Raw genomic sequence first — 19,173 nt, forward strand, 5'->3', positions numbered from 1 at the left:
ATACTTCGAGACAGGAGGTACAGTAAGTGCATGCTGAAGATAGTTTTTGGTGGCATTATAACGTTTCTTGTGAGACAACAAAATTCCGACTGCCCCGTTTCATTTTACTAAGCAGATCTGTATTCACGTTCGCCTCCAAGCAAACCTGACCGAAATAAGTTTTCTGTTTGCAATGCTCCACCCTTCAATAACTGCAGACCATAGTAGTACAGGCTGATTCATTGAGAGGCCTAAATTATGAGGTTCCGAGAAAAAATTAGGGGTAATATGAAAGATTCTTTTTGGACGAGTTCATGCATATGTCGATAATGTAAAACTTTCTAGCGCTAACAGACACAGATCCCGACAATGACATCACACACATAGAAGTGCTAAGTGGTAAAGTTTTTTTGGACACTTGCGTGTATGGGACGTCTTTGCCAGGGTGCGAGCATTTTTTTGCAAATACGTTATACAAGGAGTAATACTAAGGCTCCGCACAACTTTCCGCATTGGTGCAGCGTATAGTTGACAACTGCTGTCTAGACTAGAAGGGGTTCTGCATTTAATAAACTAAAAAATCTCCAAAAATATGTATAGTTCCTTGAAAAACTGCCTGGCAAAATCCGGCTGTGTGGAGGGTTTCATCCATGCCAGAACTACAATGAGTGCCATAGATCTTTAACAGAGACTTGGTTCTTGCTCGTAGCCCATACGTCTGAAAATGCAATTGCTTCTTAAAATTACATGACTTTTGTGATTACAAGACTTCTCATACATAAATTGAAAAACAGGGTTATATATAATGCTTGCTTTTATATCTTCCTGACATTTTGTGGAAGTTACGAAAACAAGAAATTCCATACATAAACAGAAACCGCTTTAGATATAATGGCTGTTCTGCTAAGCTCCATGAACTTCACATGCATTGTGCACAATTGCTTCCGTTGGTATTTCAAAATATTTTCTCTAGTTTCAATCGGATCTTATGCTTCATGAAATTTATTTCTACGTATATACCTTAGCGGAGCTGTTTTTTGCAAAACAATTGTCCACTAACCTTATTCACTTTCTTTATTAAATATAATAATTGGTTTTCGGGGGAAAGTAAATGGCGCAGTATCTGTATCCTATATCTTTGGACACCTGAACCGCGCCGTAAGGGAAGGGATAAAGGAGGGAGTGAAAGAAGAAAGGAAGAAGAGGTGCCGTAGTGGAGGGCTCCGGAATAATTTCGACCACCTGGGGATCTTTAACGTGCATTGACATCGCACAGCACACGGGCGCCTTAGCGTTTTTCCTCCATAAAAACGAAGCCGCCGCGGTCCGGTTCGAACCCGGGAACTCCGGATCAGTAGTCTAGCGCCCTAACCCCTGAGCCACCGCGGCGGGGCATTATTATATATCTAATACACTGCTTGAAACTGCTTAAAAATTTGTATTTAATAAATATCTAATACACCTTTTTAAGCAGTTTTGAGCACACACTAAGCGAATAAGAACACACGTAGATCTCTTTGTACCATCTGGTTGTTGTTAGCGCCTAGTTGCTGCCACAATTTGTTTTCCATTGTATCACTGCTCACGTTCTCTTACATTATCCGGATGACCTGTCCAGAGGTTCCAGACCAAGGTCCTGGTCGGGTTTATGTATTGTCTACAGATGCACCAGACGTATTACCGTGGGTGTCCTTTCGCTGGTGTATTAAAGCCAGTATAGCAGAGGTTTAATCAGGCTCCCGGAAAATACTTTACAAATATCCGCACATCAACGATCTACTCATCAAGATGGACTGGTGCCAGAGGATTTTCTCCTGTGCTCGATCAATTTTGGTGATCATACCATCACATTTTGTGCTGATTTCATCTTCTTCGAGGACATACTTGAGCTCACACTTTAAAAAGTCCTCAAGACCACGCCTCACATTAAAAACGTCACCTCTATGGAAAGATTTATGACTACGTGAGATGCTTGTCTGCTGAAGAAAATGTGAGCTATTAAAAAAATTGCACAGCGCATCGACACGAAGAGCCATCACATTGCACGAATAGCAGTGCGCTTTGGTGCAGGGAGAACGTCACATGGAAGATTAACCTCCTGAGGGTTTGTTCGTTAATCACCTTTAGAGTTCAACCACGCCTATCCCTATTCTTACAACCTCTACACAGGCTCGCTCAGAAGCTCGAAGATGTGTTTGAAAGCCTGGTCAAACCCTGACCAATCCCCCGCCGTGGGCATGTGCCATCGTATTTAAGGCAACAACAACAGAATGTTGGCACAACGTATCACAAACGATAAGAACAAAGGCTGCACGAGTCTTGAGGCACGAGCTTCATGTATGCAGTAGTTTCCTGGCCGCGGGAAAGGGCTGACTATGGAGTGCTCTACGTTTAGCAGTTATATCATCGTTCATCTTCATATGTGGTTAGCGGTATGGAAAGATTAGCGGGCTGGAGATGATGGAATGGGAAATTTCGAAGCTGGTGCATATATATTTCTGGATATCAGGGTATTCATCCACACGTAGTTGGAGCCGTACTTCTGGTGACTGGATATCTGCAAAGTTTATGGTTTGGCGAGAACTCATGAGGTGTAAACGTATTAACAGTAAAAACTAGCAGTATTAGGGGCGGCAGAAAGCTAGGTAAGCGGAGATTAAAAGGTTTATGGGTATAGATTAGGCGCAGCTGGCAAATGACAGGGTTATTTGGAGCGATTGCGAGTGTGATGACGTCATCAGCACCGCATTAACGCCAGTGGACCAATAAGAGAGTACATTATATTTTGTAAAATCTCAGGACCCCAAAATTATGAAACTTGGCCCACCCCCATAAGTTCCAAAGGAGCCCCAAAATTCTGGAAGTAACACCACTTTATAAAATCAATTGAGTCAGATTAGTGGGAAGATTAAGGTGTATGATTTGGTCGGATTAGTATTATCTTATAGGGTAGTCGAGTTGGATATACTTGAGCATACTAAAAGGTGATGACTCATGAATAACATGTAAGGGAAATGGAACCAGTTCTTACAGGACAGAGCTTCCGGTACGGTGCAGGCGACATAAATGCTATGGATTTTTCCTCTTTACGAATGTGCTTCACCAAGCCTCTAAGTTTTTTAAACTATTGTGTGATTTAGTTAGGGTCTGGAATATTGCATAGATACCGCGGAGAAACTATCGTGTGATTTGGTTAGGGTGTGGAATATTGCATACATATACACAGAGCCAACTTCTAGTACAATCTTACCAAATTGAATAATACCCTAATTCGAAAGGGAGTGCGCTTTTACCCTTGTGCCTTGACACTCTTGCTATTGAGGTAAAGCAAAATCCCATGCTCGACATTTTAAACCGCAATATATACCACTGCTTTTTTTAGATATGTGTACATTTATCCAGTGTGATTCCAGAAGGCTGAAAATCTTTGGGAAATACATGCCTTTTATAAGTGACAAATAAACTGGAACAGGATGAATTTGAAATCTTAATTGAATTTTTATCCCATCAACCTTAATAATTTTAGTTTCCATGGCGCATTGGCATGGACTGCCACTGCTCATGAGCAGCACATTCCTCGCGCTTTCTTAGTCTTGAAATGAGAATTTTTAGTGTCCCCTATTCCAGATTTACTTTGTCCTTAAGGACTATTGTGTTTTGTCATCATTTACGAAACTGCACTAAATTGTTGATTCTAGTTAGGCTTAATTAGACACCATTGCACTCAACATTAAAGCACGAGCGTGGTGTAGAAAGGAGTGCTATTTATAATTAATATATTCTGACTTCTTTCTCTGATAAGATATTAGTAACCGGCCTTTTCAACTTCACCCTGTACCTTTGCATTTAATGTCGGTATTACAGTGTTCAATTTTTTCGCTCACAAAAGTTAGACATAAGAACTAGGTTGATTGCGGTTTATTTAAAAGCACGCTTCAGTATAAGGAATCCTGAGTGTGGGTGCGTGTGAAGGCATATTTTAGAAAAGAAGGTCGGTTATTTTTGGTAAAAATGCGTATTAAAATCCCGTAATGATTTACCCGAAGTCTAGAAACTCTCATTCAACGCATACGATTAGGAAGAGCTAAAACAAATCACTTTGTACGCAGAATTGAGCGTGTAGACATTTCATGATGTGCATGTGTTCGCGAGGATGACTATGCACTTCATCTACCGCTGTATTACCCATGGAATGGCTGTTTTAAAACACGTCTACGCATGCATTACAAAAACGGGCGATCATAGTGCTGAAATATTTCCTCGGAGACAGTCACATCCTAGGCAAGATATTGTTTGCGTAAGTTCTGTGATTGTTGTGACAAGTTGTCATTGTTAGTTGAGTGCGACATGAAAAACCCTTGCAGAAGCTGCGCTGCCATTTATAAATATTGCTGCTATTCTGGAGGTTGTGAGGTTGTTAATGATATGGCTGTGAATTATATACACCGGGGGTTTGCAAAAAAGCGCTCGTTATTGAAATTGTACAATGGGTAACTGCAGAAAAGACTCACCTGATTAAAATAGCTATTACCTTGGCTATCCGGCAATTATTAGGGATAAGTTTGTTTCATTATTATTGTAAGAATAAAGATAACGAGAGATTGAAAACGCTTTAGGATGTATTTTTAAGTGCCTTATTATTAAAACCGAGATGATCTGAACTACTAGTCACTTCAGGATTGTTTATTAACGCTGAAATACGTGCCTCGTTAATAACTATTTCATGCCTGCGAATCTCATGTAATCTATCTCCGCTAAGAGATCTGCCCGTGGAGATGAACTACATGCTAAACCATGAAACCAGACAGCGCTGGTAGGGACCTGTGTGAAGGAAGAGGGCTGAAAAACTCGGAACTGCAGTCTCCAAATTCGAACAGATGCAGAAAAGTTTGGTGCCGTTGCAAAATGACACACTGAGCGTGAAATGGACGGTATTCTCTATTTGAAGTTTGCTATATCCAGCTGTAGGAAATGTGCTTCTTCTTAGGAAATTTCCAAGAAAAAATTGCCGTGATTTCCTGAATCCATTATAAATTTTCCAATCGCTTCGTTTTAAAGAGAGAAAGAGGACACATCTAGAATCTCTCACCTAGCACACCACTTTGGGAGGCCACCCAGAGACCCGTCGGCTTCAATAGAAAAATCAGAATTCGTGCTTCTTGGGCAAGCTCTGTAAATTTGTTTAGATCTAAAAGTAGGTCGATGAAAATTGAAGTCGAAGAATGCGCGATAAAACAGCATTCATTCCTCGGGATGGACTCTTTTGGTTTAAGGTTCAAGGACTTGCAAGGATTAAGATCGCTGGTTGTTAATTTTGTAATCGAGGATAAATTTTGTCATGTGCGCAGCTGTTTATAGGCCGCAACAACACAGTCCTCAACAAAGCTCCAACGAGAGAGAGAGAGAGAGGGTTTATTGATAGGAAAGGCAGAAAGGTTGGCCCGAAAAAAAATTATCTGGCCTGCTACTCTGCTCTGGGGGACGGGAAGAGGAGATAAAAGAAGGTCACGATGGTGGACGATGATGATGGGAGGAGGGAGATGAAAAACTACTTTTAAAAAAACAAGGCGCACTTTCTGACATCACAAACGCGAGACATGGACCGTGTCGCTCAAGAAGCGTGATAGCGCTCGCGTTGCCTTTACAGTTCTAAAGCTATCTGGCCAAGCGCCGAGGATCAAATCCTCAGAGAGGAGCGATGTGTCCATAGGCTTCAGAGCAGATGCGAGTATGAGTCTTCCACGTGCATACGCTGGAAACGCCACTGAAACATGTTCTATAGTCTCTAGCACGGCACATGTGATACAATCCGGGGAGTCCGCTTGTCCTATTAAGTGCAAGTATTTTCGCGTGAATGCCACGTTCAAACGTAGTCTACGGATAACGCATGCAATAGGGCGAGGTATTCCACGAGGAACTGAAAAGGTCATCGTCGGATCTAGCCGCTTAAGGCGGATGTGGCGGGTGTCTGGCAGGGCCCAGTACCTAGCCGTCGCCCTCCTCATCAATTCCGAAAGGAGACAAGTTGTGTCCACTATAGAAAGCTCCAACGAACACGCAATGCATTTTAACATCTCATTATTTGAGATATGGCTAGCTCAGTATGGATCATGCTCGAGGCCTGTTTGCTTTCTTGCTTCATCAGGGCTTCCGTCTTCCTGTGTATCCAAAATCTGGGTCTTTAAAAGAGCCAAGGAGTGAATTTATCAGAATTTATTCTATGAAACAGGTGGCACTGCAAGCACATGCTGAAGATTGTTTTTAGTGATATAATGTTTCTTGTGGGACAACAAAACTCCGACCGCCCCGTTCCATTTTACCTTCTTTTATTTTCAACGTTGTGTAAACCTGTAGTCGATTTAGCCTCCAAGAAAAAATGACCAAAATAAGTTTTCTGTGTTGCAATGCTGCACCCTTCAATAACTGCAGGTCATAGTTGTACAGCCTGCTTAATTGAGACGCTCAACCTCTGATGTTCCGAGGAAAAATTAGGGCTAATATAAAAGATTTCTTTGGGCCAGTTGATGTATATATCGATAGTGTAGAAAGGTATAGCGCAAACAGACACATGTCCGAACAAACACAGCACACACATACAAGTGCTAAGGGTCGAAATTTTGTTGGCACGTGTGTGTGGGTCGCCTTTGCTATGTCGTGCGCCTGTTTACGCAAGAACATTATGTAAGGACTAATACTAAGGCCCTGCACAACTATCCGCTCTGGTGCAGCGTGTAGCTGACAACTGCTTTTTAAAGTAGAGGGGGTAGTGCACTTAACACATTAAAATAACTCCACAAAAATGTATCGTTCTTTAAAAAACTTCCTGGAAAACCCGGCTGTGTGGAAAATTTTGTACAAGCCAGAAATACAATCGGTGCCATCGATCGTTAACCGAGACTTGGCTCTTGCTCTTAGCACTTGCGTCTGACAGTGCAACCATTTCCTAAAATTCCATGACATTTGCGACTACAAGACATTTCATAAAGAAATTCAAAAACAGGTTTATATATAATGCTTGTTTTGATATATTCCGGAATTTTTATGACATTTGCGATTACAAGAAGTTCCATACAGAAACAGATGCCGCTAAAGTTATAATGCCTGTTGCTCTAAACTATATTAAATTCAGAAGCATTGTGCACAATTTCCTCCTTTCGGATTTCAAAACATCTTCTGTGGTTTGATTCGGATCGTATGCTTGAAGACAATTTATTTGTCCGTCTATACCATAGCGGACCTCTTTTTTTCGCAAATAATTTTCACTAACATCATTTACTTTCTTTTTGAAATATGTAATCCACCTTTTTAAGCAGTTTTAGGCATACACCAAAGAAATAAGAACTCACATAGATCTCCTTGTACAATCTGGATGTTGTGGGCGGCGAGTTGCTGCCGCATTTTGTTTTCCATTCTATCACTGCTGACGTTCTCCTACATTATCCGGGTGACCTGTCCAGATGTCACAGAGCACGGTTCTGGACGGGTTTAGGTATATGCACCAGCCGCATTACCTAGGGCTTCCTGTCACTGGTGCCTTGAAGAAAGGTAAACAGAGGTGTATCAGGCTCACAGAAAAATGTTTACAATCTCCGCACATCAACTCTACACCCGACAAGATGGACTTACGCAGGATACTTTTCTACAGTGCTCGCTCAGTTTTCGCGATCATAAAACCCATTTTGTGCTGATTCTATCTTCTTCTAGGACATACTTGAGCCGACTCTAATAAAAGACCTCAAGACCGCGCCTCACATTATTACAAAACGCAGCATGTTTGCCAGGATTTATGACTACGTGAGATGCTTTTCTGCTGAACAAAATGCAAGTTGTTGAAAAATGGCACAGCATATCGAGACGACGAGCCGCCGCATTGCGCGAAGAGTAGTGCGTTCTGGTGCGGGGAGAGCATCACACGGAAGAATAACCTCCTGAGCGTTTGTTCTTTGTTGACCATAAGATTGCCACCACGCCTGTCCCTATGCCTACTTACAATCCCAACACAGGCACTCGCAGAGGCTCGAAGTATTTCCAAGCATTGGGCAGAATGTTGACACCGCCTGTGACACACGATAAGAATGAAGGCTGCACCAGTCCTGAGGAACGAGCTTCCTGCATGCACTAGTTTCCTTGTCGTGGGACAGAGCTGTAAGTGCAGTGGTCTACGTTTAGCAGATAGATTAGCGTTCATTGTCGTATGTGGTTCGTGGTCTGACAAGATGTCTAATCAATGATGGAAGGGAAAGTTTCGAAGCAGGTGCAAATATATCGCTGGATGGAGCCATAAATCTAGTAGATGGACCGATACTTCTCGCTACTACCTATCTGCAATGGTATCGGTTTGTCGAGAACTCATGTGGTGTCAACGTAGTGACTATAAAAACTAGCAGTAAAAGGGGCGGCAGAGAGCTAGGTGGGCGTATGAGATTAAGAAGTTTACTTCTATACAGTGGGCGCTGCTGGCAAAAGACACGGTTAACTGGTCAGACATGGGTGAGGCCTTTGCCCAGCAGTGGGCGCAGTCAGGCGGATGATGGTGATCACTTTACTCCCGGCAATTTCAGAATATGATTGAATGTGATGACTTAGCCCACCCCATGAAGTTCCAGAGGAGCCCCGAAGTTCTGTAAGTAGATCAACTTTATACAATAGATTGAGTCAGATTAGTGGGAGGATGAAGGTGTATCATTTGGTTGGATTAGTATTATCTGATATGGTAATCTAGTTGGATATACTTGAACATACCAAAACGCGATGACTCTTGAATACCGTCTAAGGGAAGTGCAACTGGTTAAAACCTGAGAGAGCATCAGATACGGTACAGGCGACCTAAATACTATAGATATTTCTTCATTACAATTGTGCTTAAGAAAGCCTCAAAGTTTGTTACACTATCGTGCGAGTCGGTTATCATCTGGAATATTGCTTAGATATCCAAGGAGTTAACTTCGAGTGAACTCATACCAAATAAATAATACCTGAATTCGAAATGGGCGTTGGTTCTTGCCCCTCTGCATTGTATCTTTTACTTTTGAGGTAAAGCAAAATTTTATGTTTGACATCTTATATTTCAATAAATATAACTGCTTTCTTCTTGAGATATCTGTTTCACATTTATCCAGTGGGATGCCTGATGGCTGGAAATCTTTCGTAAATATGTCCTTTTTATGACAGTGACAAAGAAACTGCCGAAGGATTATTCTGAAATTTTTGCCGATGTTTACTCCCGTCAGCCCTAATTATTTTAGTTTGCATGGCGCTGTGGCATGGAATGTCACAGCTCATGAGCCGCACATTCCTCGTACTTTCTTAGTCATTAAAATGAATCTTTAGTGCCACCTATTCCAGCTTTAGTTTTTTCTTAAGGCTCAAGTTTTTTCTTACGGAAATGGTCTAAAATGTTAATTCTGCATAGGAATAATCAGACACCAATGCTCTCAACTTGAAAGCACGAGCGTGATGTTGAAAAAGAGTGGTATTTACAATTAATATATTCCGACATTTTTTTCTGCTAAGCTATGTGTAACCAGCCTTTTCATCTGCACTCTGTAGCTTTGCATTTAAAGTCGGCGTTATAGTGTTCAATATCTTCGCTCACATAAAATCTGGGTAGATTTCGGTTCATTTAAAGGCACTCTTCTGTATATGGCATGCTGAGTCTGGGGGCGTGCCAAGGAATCTTTTAGAAAAGAAGTTCGGTGATCTGTAATATTATCGCGTGGCCAGAAAAATGGCTGAAATTTTAATGAAACAGCGTGTTGTTACAAGCACCGCAGAATCTCCATAAAATATTATCATCTTGCTATTTATAGCATTTTGGGCAGAGTCATATCGGCCCAAGTATATAGATAAAGCTAAAAAAGAAAGAGTGCTCCTACGCAGGTCCTATGGCTGGCCTATTCTTCAAGAAAACTCTACGTGAAGTGCATGTAGCATGTATGAGATGCGCCGAAATTTTTGTTTAATATGCTGAAGGAATTTTATTCCTCATATTCAATTCATACAGGTAAACAATAGTTTCTCCCTCTAGAAGCGACAATATGAATTGTAAATTTACTTGGGACATTTTTTGATGTTAACTAGTTTTTGCGTCCTAAAGAGATTGGAAGAATAGTTGTTCGCCGGAGAGTAGAAGAGCGTATTTTGAAGCACTAGCAAGTGCCAGTATCATCAGCACAGCAACAACAGACCTCCGGAACGTAAGTGATGAATCCAAATCAAATAAGAAATGTGGCAGGCGGACACAATGTCACCTCAACAATTCACCGTATGCTTGCAAGAAGTATTCAGAGAAATGGAGCGGGCACAGCAGCAGATGAAAGTTAATGAAGCGTATGTTTTTATTAAGATTCCTGGTGTCATTGCCATTCTAAGTAATTTAAGCCATTTCATGGTAAAATTCATATGGTCTTCATGCCGTGCGAGAGTTTCTATGATTTCAATATCATGCAGGACCCATTTCTAAAAAAATTATATTAACGGAACATGCGGAATCTGTCTGCGGTTTTGCTTGCCCTTAATTGATCAGCGCGTTACGCAACCATGGTTGCGATTACTGCATGCCACCGCTTACGTGCGGTTCTCATAACTAATACCACAAAGCCAATGTTCAGTGGCTGGTCCATCAATTTCAGAAAAATATTTTGAGAACTGGAAAACTGTAAGATACTTTTTGAGTATTATTCAAGGTAATGGTCGATGCTTGCGATGTGTGGCGAATTCTTTATTTCAAAGTTTTTTTTATCTATCACATCTAACAGTTAAGGTTATGAAAAACAAATGTGGAGCGCTTTTGACAACAGCAAAAACGTTAATCGTAGAAAAAAAATTCAAGACTGCTGTCGTGTGATCTGCAGAATGTTATGAAGAAATGTTACTTTATATGAAAAATTTGCGTTCATTAACAGTTTATGTTTCAAAAATGCTTTTGTCTATAATTGATGGATATGTGCCGCCCATGAGCCTTCAGTATGCACATTGCGCCTACCATATGACCGATTAAACGCACAAAGTCTGGTTATATTGCCCTTGCAAACGCGCGCATGTGCGTTCCGGAATCCGAATCAGTTTCAGAGTCCAGAAGACGTGCCTTGGAGGAATATGGTTTTGGCTTATTGGGGTTTAACGTACCAAAGCGACTTAGGCTTTGAGAGATGCCGTAGTGAAGGGCTCCGGAAATTTCGACCACCTGGAGTTCTTTAACGTGCACTGACATCGCACATCACAAGAGCCTCGAGAAATTCGCCTCCATCGAATTGCGACCGCCACGGCCGGGACCGAACCCGCGTCTTTCGAGCCAGCAGCCGAGCACTATAACCACTTCGCCACCTCGGCAGTGTCTTGGAGGAATAAAGCAAACGATACAGATATTGAAAATATTTAGTTCCAATTTCAGTGCTCATGCCGGTATGGGCCGTTATAAGAGAAGGTCCGCGGCGACGATTTCTTCGCGAGTACAACATTTGGCACATTTCAGTTAGCAATACCATCCATATACCTCCGACTAATGATACCTCAGGCATTGCGTTCGTGATAGCTACTCGAAAATTCACCATAATCACATCACCCTGCGATTATGAAATTCCCAGTGTATAACTAGCCAGTAGATAAACTTTATGATGGGCTCAGCTTGATGAGGCTATTTTCTCAGCGTCGATTAAATGAAAGAAAGCGATGAATTTGCGCGTATTGCCTGGCAAATCCTCGTGAAAACCGCCAATCACTGCTGTCCACCTAGATGACTAATCCTTTTTCTCCTGAGCTGGTTCCGCACATCTACCTGTAGTATTAATTACTGATGACAAAAACGTCTTCAGAATTGAGTGTGATTCATGTCCTAAGCTACTCTGTCGAAGCATTGCATCGCTATAGGCTATCTTCACGTGGGTTTAAAATTTTTCATCTAAGTTTGGCGTGTCTCTTCAGCATTTATGTGCTTTGAAAAGAAAAACAGCCGGTAAGTTTCTCGGAGCAAACGGCCCTTGACTCACCATGCCAAGAAGCAGCTGTTTTTACGTTTTAAATCATTCGAAAGTTCTATAGCCGGCTAATATTTACGAAGTTTTAATATTAAAACCGGAAAGTACCTCGCAAAGTATAACCAACAACTATACAGTCATCATAGATGGCGAGAAAGAATTTCACTCACTGAAAACTTCACCAGTCAAGGAGGTATTGCGCAAATAGGGTGCAGAGGAGGCATGTGTCAAGAAGTGGAAAACTTCTGCAGCTGCTCCACAGCCACCATCACAGTCCTCGAAAGGGAATTTGATAAAAACCAAATCAGACAGGTTATCAGGAAGGCAGGCATGCTTTAAGCCCTTTCGGTTTCTACACGCCGTATTCAGAGACTCGTATTGGGAAGATAAGAAATCCAACAGAAAGAGATGTATGAAAAGAAAATTGCAGGTTCAACGTTAAGAGACGGCACGAGGCTAGAATGAGTGACAGAAAAAACCCGAGTTAAGCATACTGTGGTCGAAATCAAGAAGAAACTGGTTTGAACATGGTGTGTTCACCTTTATTAAATTGACCCCCCTCACGGTTTACAATCCCAATATCACTCTACAGAAGTCTAGAAAATCTCATTCACCGCTTACGATTGAGAAGAGCCTCCACGAATGACTTTCTACATAGAATGCAGCGTACGGACAATTCACGATGTGCATGTGTTTGCGACCATGAGGATGTACTTCACTGCTCCTGGATTGCCCAGAGCATGAGAGTTTTAAAATCCGACTGAACAGGGTTCTTATGGCCCTTGATAGAAGGAATTTCAGCCTTCAGAATCCAAGAGGTTCATGGCCAAAGCATGCGCTATAAAAACGGTCTATTATAGCATTGAAATATTTCCTCGAGGACAATCGCATCCTCGGCAAATACAAGATATTCCTTGTTTGTATTCTCTGATTGTTCTCACGTGTTGTCATTGTTGTCAGCAGTGTGTCACATGAAAATTTCTTGCGGTAGCCGTGGTGGTATTTAAAAATAATCCTACGATAAATGCTAGGAGCATGCTTTAGAGCGCGCTCCAATGTGGTCTATAATTCGCAGCACCTTTTCGGTAAATATGCGCCATTGACCTGAGGCAAAGGAGCCCTCTTCCTGTGATTAGCTTCAGCCCATGAGCGGTATACGGACTTTTCTGGTCTCGCAAGTCTAAATATCCCCAAAGCATACCAGGATTGCAAGCAAGTACACTTTATTTAAAGGTAATCATTACACTCAAAATATTCGTGAATAGCGAATGGTGTCGAAACTTGAAACAAATCGATACCCAATTCAAACAAAAATGACTCATCATCGATATATATAGCTCGCCTCGGTGATCTCCACAAAATGCTGCATGTTACCCGCTAACAGCGGCCTCAGTGCTGCCGGACAGGTGCACTTAAGACGACGTGTTTAACGAAGCTCTTACTCTACGAAGTCACGCGTTCAAGCACCTCGAGAGTGAAGGGCCTGCCTTATAAATGCTTGAAACACGCCGCTCGGCTCAGGCCTTCTCTGAACTTAGCGCACTGCAGCAAAGGTCAAGGATGCCTACCGAGGTGATATTTCAACAGTGCGCTGCTTTGAACATTCTGTTACCTTACACTGTTTTTCTGTTTGCTCCCAGATATGAATAAAGCTACGCAAAAAAGCCTCACAATTATTAACTTTACCAACTAAAAAGTTTACTTTTTCTTTAAGCAAAGCGTACGACTGTTGGCTTCAAGCTTAATTGCCTAAAAATCGCGCAATCATTAGGTGTTGCGTTTTCTTGACTATATGTAAAGCTAATCCTGTTCCAGGAAGAAGTCAATCCTTTCCGCATTAAACTCAAGTGTGCCCATAATGCGATGACCAATTATGTTAGTTCTTATTTTAGATAAGAGTTTTGAAAACATTTGCGACAGCTGAAGCAGAACTCCAACTGCTATCTATAAAGGCAGTGTTGTCAGCCACGACGTCAAGGCAATCGGCCGACGCCATCTGCTGGAGGGCCTCTTCCGGGAAGATTCCGCCGCGTTGTTCTATTTGTGTCCAACTTCAGTAACATTTCACGGTTCTGACACTGCCAGAGCGAGTGAAACAACTATGATTTTACTCAGTTGACTGCACAGCCGTAAAATATTGAGCAATATATGCGCGTAGTTCTTTGCCAAAGCAACACAGGGGCGTGGACTCAGCCGCACAGTTGGATCAGCAGGGTAAGTATACTTTAAAAAAAAACTCACAGAGGGCTTACATCTGTGTCACGTAAGCTCAGCGACATTTGTTGACGTATATCCTTCTGATGGTATATTCAACCGAAGCTTTTAGGAGCGACATACGTATAGGTGTGGTTACTGAGCACTCCCCTCATTTTACAGGCAGACTCATCCTTCCACGAACACTCCACTCCAGACCTTGCTAGGCGTTTTGCACCACCGCTGCTTAGCCTCACCTCGAGCGCGGTGTTCTTCAGCAGCCGAAACAGACGAAGCGTCCCACATTCCTCTCCACTGGCAATAGAAAAGCTATGTTAATGCCACCATACCAACACGCCATGTCAATGGCGCCACGCCATGAGCTGCGCGCGGACTAGCCAACCTTCGGATGGTTTCGGTAGTAAGCACACTACTATTACGCATTCTCCACTTTCGTCCTGCCCTCCTCCTTCAACGGTAAGCGCCTTTCTGGCTCCCGTGGCAAACACCATCCTGTTACGCACTACTATTGCAACGACGCGAAGCCCAGGGGATTGGGCGTTTAACAGCTCCTGCTGTAAAAGAAGGCAAATAATATTTACCGGTAGGAAGGAAATGTAAAACACTTCGGCTAGGCCGCCCGGCCAATTCCTGCCAAAGAAACTGAAGTGAGTGTAGATTTTGGGGTGTTCTGTGCTAGCGTTGTTGTAAAAAGGGTGTGCAGCCTGTATGAAGCGAGCAGATGGTGCGCAGTTCGGGACTTCCAAGGTTGGGGTTGAAGAGCATGAGTTCGTGATTAAATAAGTCCTCTGCCCTTGTAAACTACAGCAATCCTATAGGCGAGTCTGTGAGCAAGAAATAATGATAAAAGATCTTTCCATTTCTTCTTATTATAACGGTCTTTTCAGTTTCCTTTGGCTTATTGATTTTTTGATGCCTTAAAAACTTTCAGCCGAATGTGGTGGGTGTGCATAAAAAAATTAAGATATCAATTCCGACCACGCGATATTGGTACTACAAGGAATGGAAAAGTCTTCAAAATCTATTATCAGGACACTTGCTTCAATACCGCGTTTTGTGCAGTGGTTCCTTTTCGCTTACTTGGTAGTTGGACGTTTTCAGCCAGATATTTTTGCCTCCTTTTTACCTTTTGGTAAGAAGGTGTGGCAAAAATACCTGAACCCTGAACCCTATACACGTAGGAAGTTATCGGCGCAGAGCTCACTTTGCTCAGGCACCTGACGTCCTAGTGAGCCTACCATTTCCTCGCTGGATATGAATCATATTGTTTTCTAATGGCTTGTCCTTTGACCATTTATTCAGAACTATTTCTTTCTTACGGAGTGCTGCGATGAAGATTCTAAGACCTGCATGCAATATGACGGGGATATTGAGATATTAGTTACTGCAGGAGCTGCCTTAATCGCTTCTGCAAGCATGGTGGCGGCGACGAGCGCCTATTATATAATTTTTTTACTTCGCGTCTATTTTTTGCAACTCCCTTCAATCAGTGATAGGCGCCCGGTTGGAGCCAGTGAAAGGCTTGTCAGCTTTTCGCTACTTTTTTTTTCTTCAATCTCATCAGCAGCAGCTAAGTGGCAGGAGCAGCACCGCAGTCGAAATGCGTCGAAAACGGTCTTGAAGACGAAGAAGAAGTGTGTCCCTGCTAAAGTGGATGCTCAGCGCTCTTCAGAAAAACCTCGCCATCCACGTAAATACGTGCCCTATTTGACGAGAACTGCATCCTCGTCTTCTGAAGAAGCTCCGGACGTCCTCCCACCGTCTGAGGCCTCCTGGGAAGCATGCATGAGTGCAGATGAGCTGGGAACTGACGCTAGGCTTAGTGCCTCCACTGCCACGTTGGCGGAGGTAGCTCTGCCCGCGTCTCTCGTGACATCACCTGCCACGCAGTCGACACCTGCTCCGTGGCGCCAGGTCCAGCTCTGTGCTCCCGGTTCGTCGGCAGATGCACCCCTCCTGCCTTCCCGAAATGCCGGACTGCTCGTGAGTGATCTGCCACCAGGGCACATGGCCATCAACTCTAAACCACCGGATGGGCCTCAAACCGCACGGCATGATGAACAGGGCATTCCAATGGACTTATCGGCACCTCTACCCGTAAAAAATGCTCTCGCGCAACTCAAAAGCGTCCCTCAAACGACAGCAAACCGATTCCACGTTCGGCAAGTAATGGCTCCCAAGGTAAGTGCACTGGTCTTACGATCGAGATCTCGGGTGGAGCCTACACCCTGATCGTCGTTTTACAAAGTGACCATTAAATCACTGACCAACAAAAGCCTCACGGATATACCGAACAAGACATTACAAGATACCTTGGATGCGTTCCTCGGAACCAAAGGTGTTCGGGGCTTCACAGCCAGGACAAAGTCCAACACCATTGCAGCGTGGCTTCCGACTTTGACTGCCGTAGAACGGCTGCAAACGCTCACCAGTCTTTCACTGACAAGCGAAATCTCAGTTCCAGTACAAGTTTATTTAGTTGAAGGCTCCGACTTGCAGCGCTGCGTCGTCTACAACATCGATATCACTGAGGATCAAACTGCCCTCCAGCGTGAGCTGTACTGTCACACGCACCGTGTCATTCAGGCCGGATGCATGGGAATGGGGCGCTCTTGCATAGTTACCTTGCAAGGCCCTCTGTCACTACCAGCCCTGTCTGTACTATTATGGCTGTATTTATGGCCTCGGCCCTATAAACCGAGTGCGGCATAATGCTATAACTGCTTCCGTACTGGTCATATGCGCCAATCCTGCCCCTTCACTGCTGCCGGTGAAAGTACATCGGAAGGGAAAGTGGCTTATCGATGCGGCCTTTGTAAATCCGACGACCACGAGATAACATCTCCAAGCTGTCCGACAAAATAAAAGGCAACACAACAGGCTCGTCGTCGAATAACTAAGCTTTGGCCAATACAAGAGTGTATAACTTCACTGCCGACATCCAATCGGTTCGCAGCTCTCCAGTGGGATGACGACGAGTGGCTGGAGCTTCCTGAGCACACCTGGCATGATCCTTCAGCTCTGCAGTCCTCTAACGGTACTGTGCGAAAAGAACGCACCCGAAAATATCCAGCAAAGCAGCGCAGTGTGCCTGAACTACCGCAGGACGATATGACCGCAGTCGACGAACAAATCGCACGACTTTTAGCGGAGGTCACCAAGCTCCGGCAACACCGTGAACTGCTCGCTCGACGTATACGGGCAGTGGAATCATCCGCCGCTCTATTAATGTCGCAGCAAAATCGCCTTGCTGCCGCCCACCAGTGTCATTTCCCGCCGCCTCTTCCCAGATTACCGCAATGCCACTGGACAACTCTGCGAATTCTTTGCTACAGTTTATGGTCAACCAGTTGTCCAACCTTACGTCCGTGATTCTACAGCGCTTGGGCTAGTAACTAGAAATGGCATGTTCCAGTCGTGATGGTGTGCTGCAGTGGAACTGCAGAGGCATTTTCACGAAGGTGGGAGAGCTCAAGACCCGACTACAAATTCACAAGCTCCAGCAGTGGGCCATACAGCTACAGGAAACAAACGCCTTGCCATCGATTCCAGGCTTCAGTGCCTACATGTCTCCTTCAATGATAGACCGTCGTGTGCAAACTGCTGCTCCACCGGGAAAGGCGGCTGTGTATGTGGACTCACGTTTTCCGCATGTACGCCTTGCTCTCGAAAACTGGTGCACGTCGTATCAAGAGGTAGCGGCAGTGGCTGCGAAACCTAAGAAGGGAACCGTTGTGGTCGTTTCATTTTACGTTAAACCAGCCGGTGGTGCTTCCTCCCGTATTAATCTTGGCTGGTTAGCAAGTGTCCGAAGGAAGTATCCCGGGTGTCCGATTTTAGTCGGAGACGGCTTTAAGGCCCCTCACCAGGATTCGGGATACCCCACTTCAAGCCCTCGTGGCAGGCGTGTGCGGGACGCCTTCACGGATGTCCAATTTGTGCTGCTCAACCATCCTGGGACAGCAACACGGCCAGTGCGCCGAACTCGCTGTGCTTCCTATGCTCCAGACTTGACGTAATGGTCGGGTCCGGGTACAATCTCCTGGCACATGGAGCCAGACTGCTGGGGAAGTGATCATCACTCTATGATCATCGGTCTTCACACCTCAGATTTCCGACCTTTACGCTACGAATGTTCTGTGATCAACTAGGACAGTTTTCGCTCGTGTATGGACAATCTATTTTCAGATTCTTCGCCAATCCTTGTTGAGCGCATACAAACAGCGCTCAACAGTGCTACAACTACCACCTGGACTGATGTTGGTCGACCGGCACCAGACCTCGGCGTTCTTAACTTGTGGGCGGCACGCCGTCAAGCCGAGCTGGCTGCTACGAGATACCCTGCTTCGTCGCAGGCACGTATGCGATTCCACTATCTTACAGCTAAGGCACGCAAATACGAACGCGACCTCTCTCGGCGGCAGTGGCATGCGTGGTGCGAACATTTTTCTGCATAATTCTCGAATGCCTCTGTCTGGCGAACATTCCGTACAATGGAACGCGGTCGCCGTTCGACTGACGCAGCGACAACGGCATGCTTTGCGGCTAACTTGTCGCCTGATGATTTCGCCAAAGACGCAGCGCGAAAGTTTTTCCTGAAATACGACGCTGTGCCTTCTTCACCCGCTAGTTTAAATATGCCAGGCATCCCATCACATGTATATCAAATGCCGTCAGATGTCGACGTAGATGGAATTGCGTGTCCATTCTCTATGCCTGAGCTGCTGGCTGCAATAGATGATGCGAAACGGAAAACAGCGCCCGGCCCGCACAATATTCACCACGAGGTGTATAAGAACTTGAGTAGCGCTCCGCTCCCTCAACTACTTGACACCATAAACAAAGTATGGTTGGATGGCGTAGTGCCCGAGAGCTCGAAATACGCTGTCGTGATTCCTATCCCGAAACCAAGAAAGCCTCCGACGGACCTTGCCAACTTGCGACCTATCTCCTTAACTTCTACGCTGTGCAGGCTGGCGGAGAAAATGCTAGCTACACGATTGTC

This window comes from Amblyomma americanum, chromosome 5 (genome assembly GCF_052857255.1).
Source record: "Amblyomma americanum isolate KBUSLIRL-KWMA chromosome 5, ASM5285725v1, whole genome shotgun sequence".
NCBI classification, from domain to species: domain Eukaryota; kingdom Metazoa; phylum Arthropoda; class Arachnida; order Ixodida; family Ixodidae; genus Amblyomma; species Amblyomma americanum.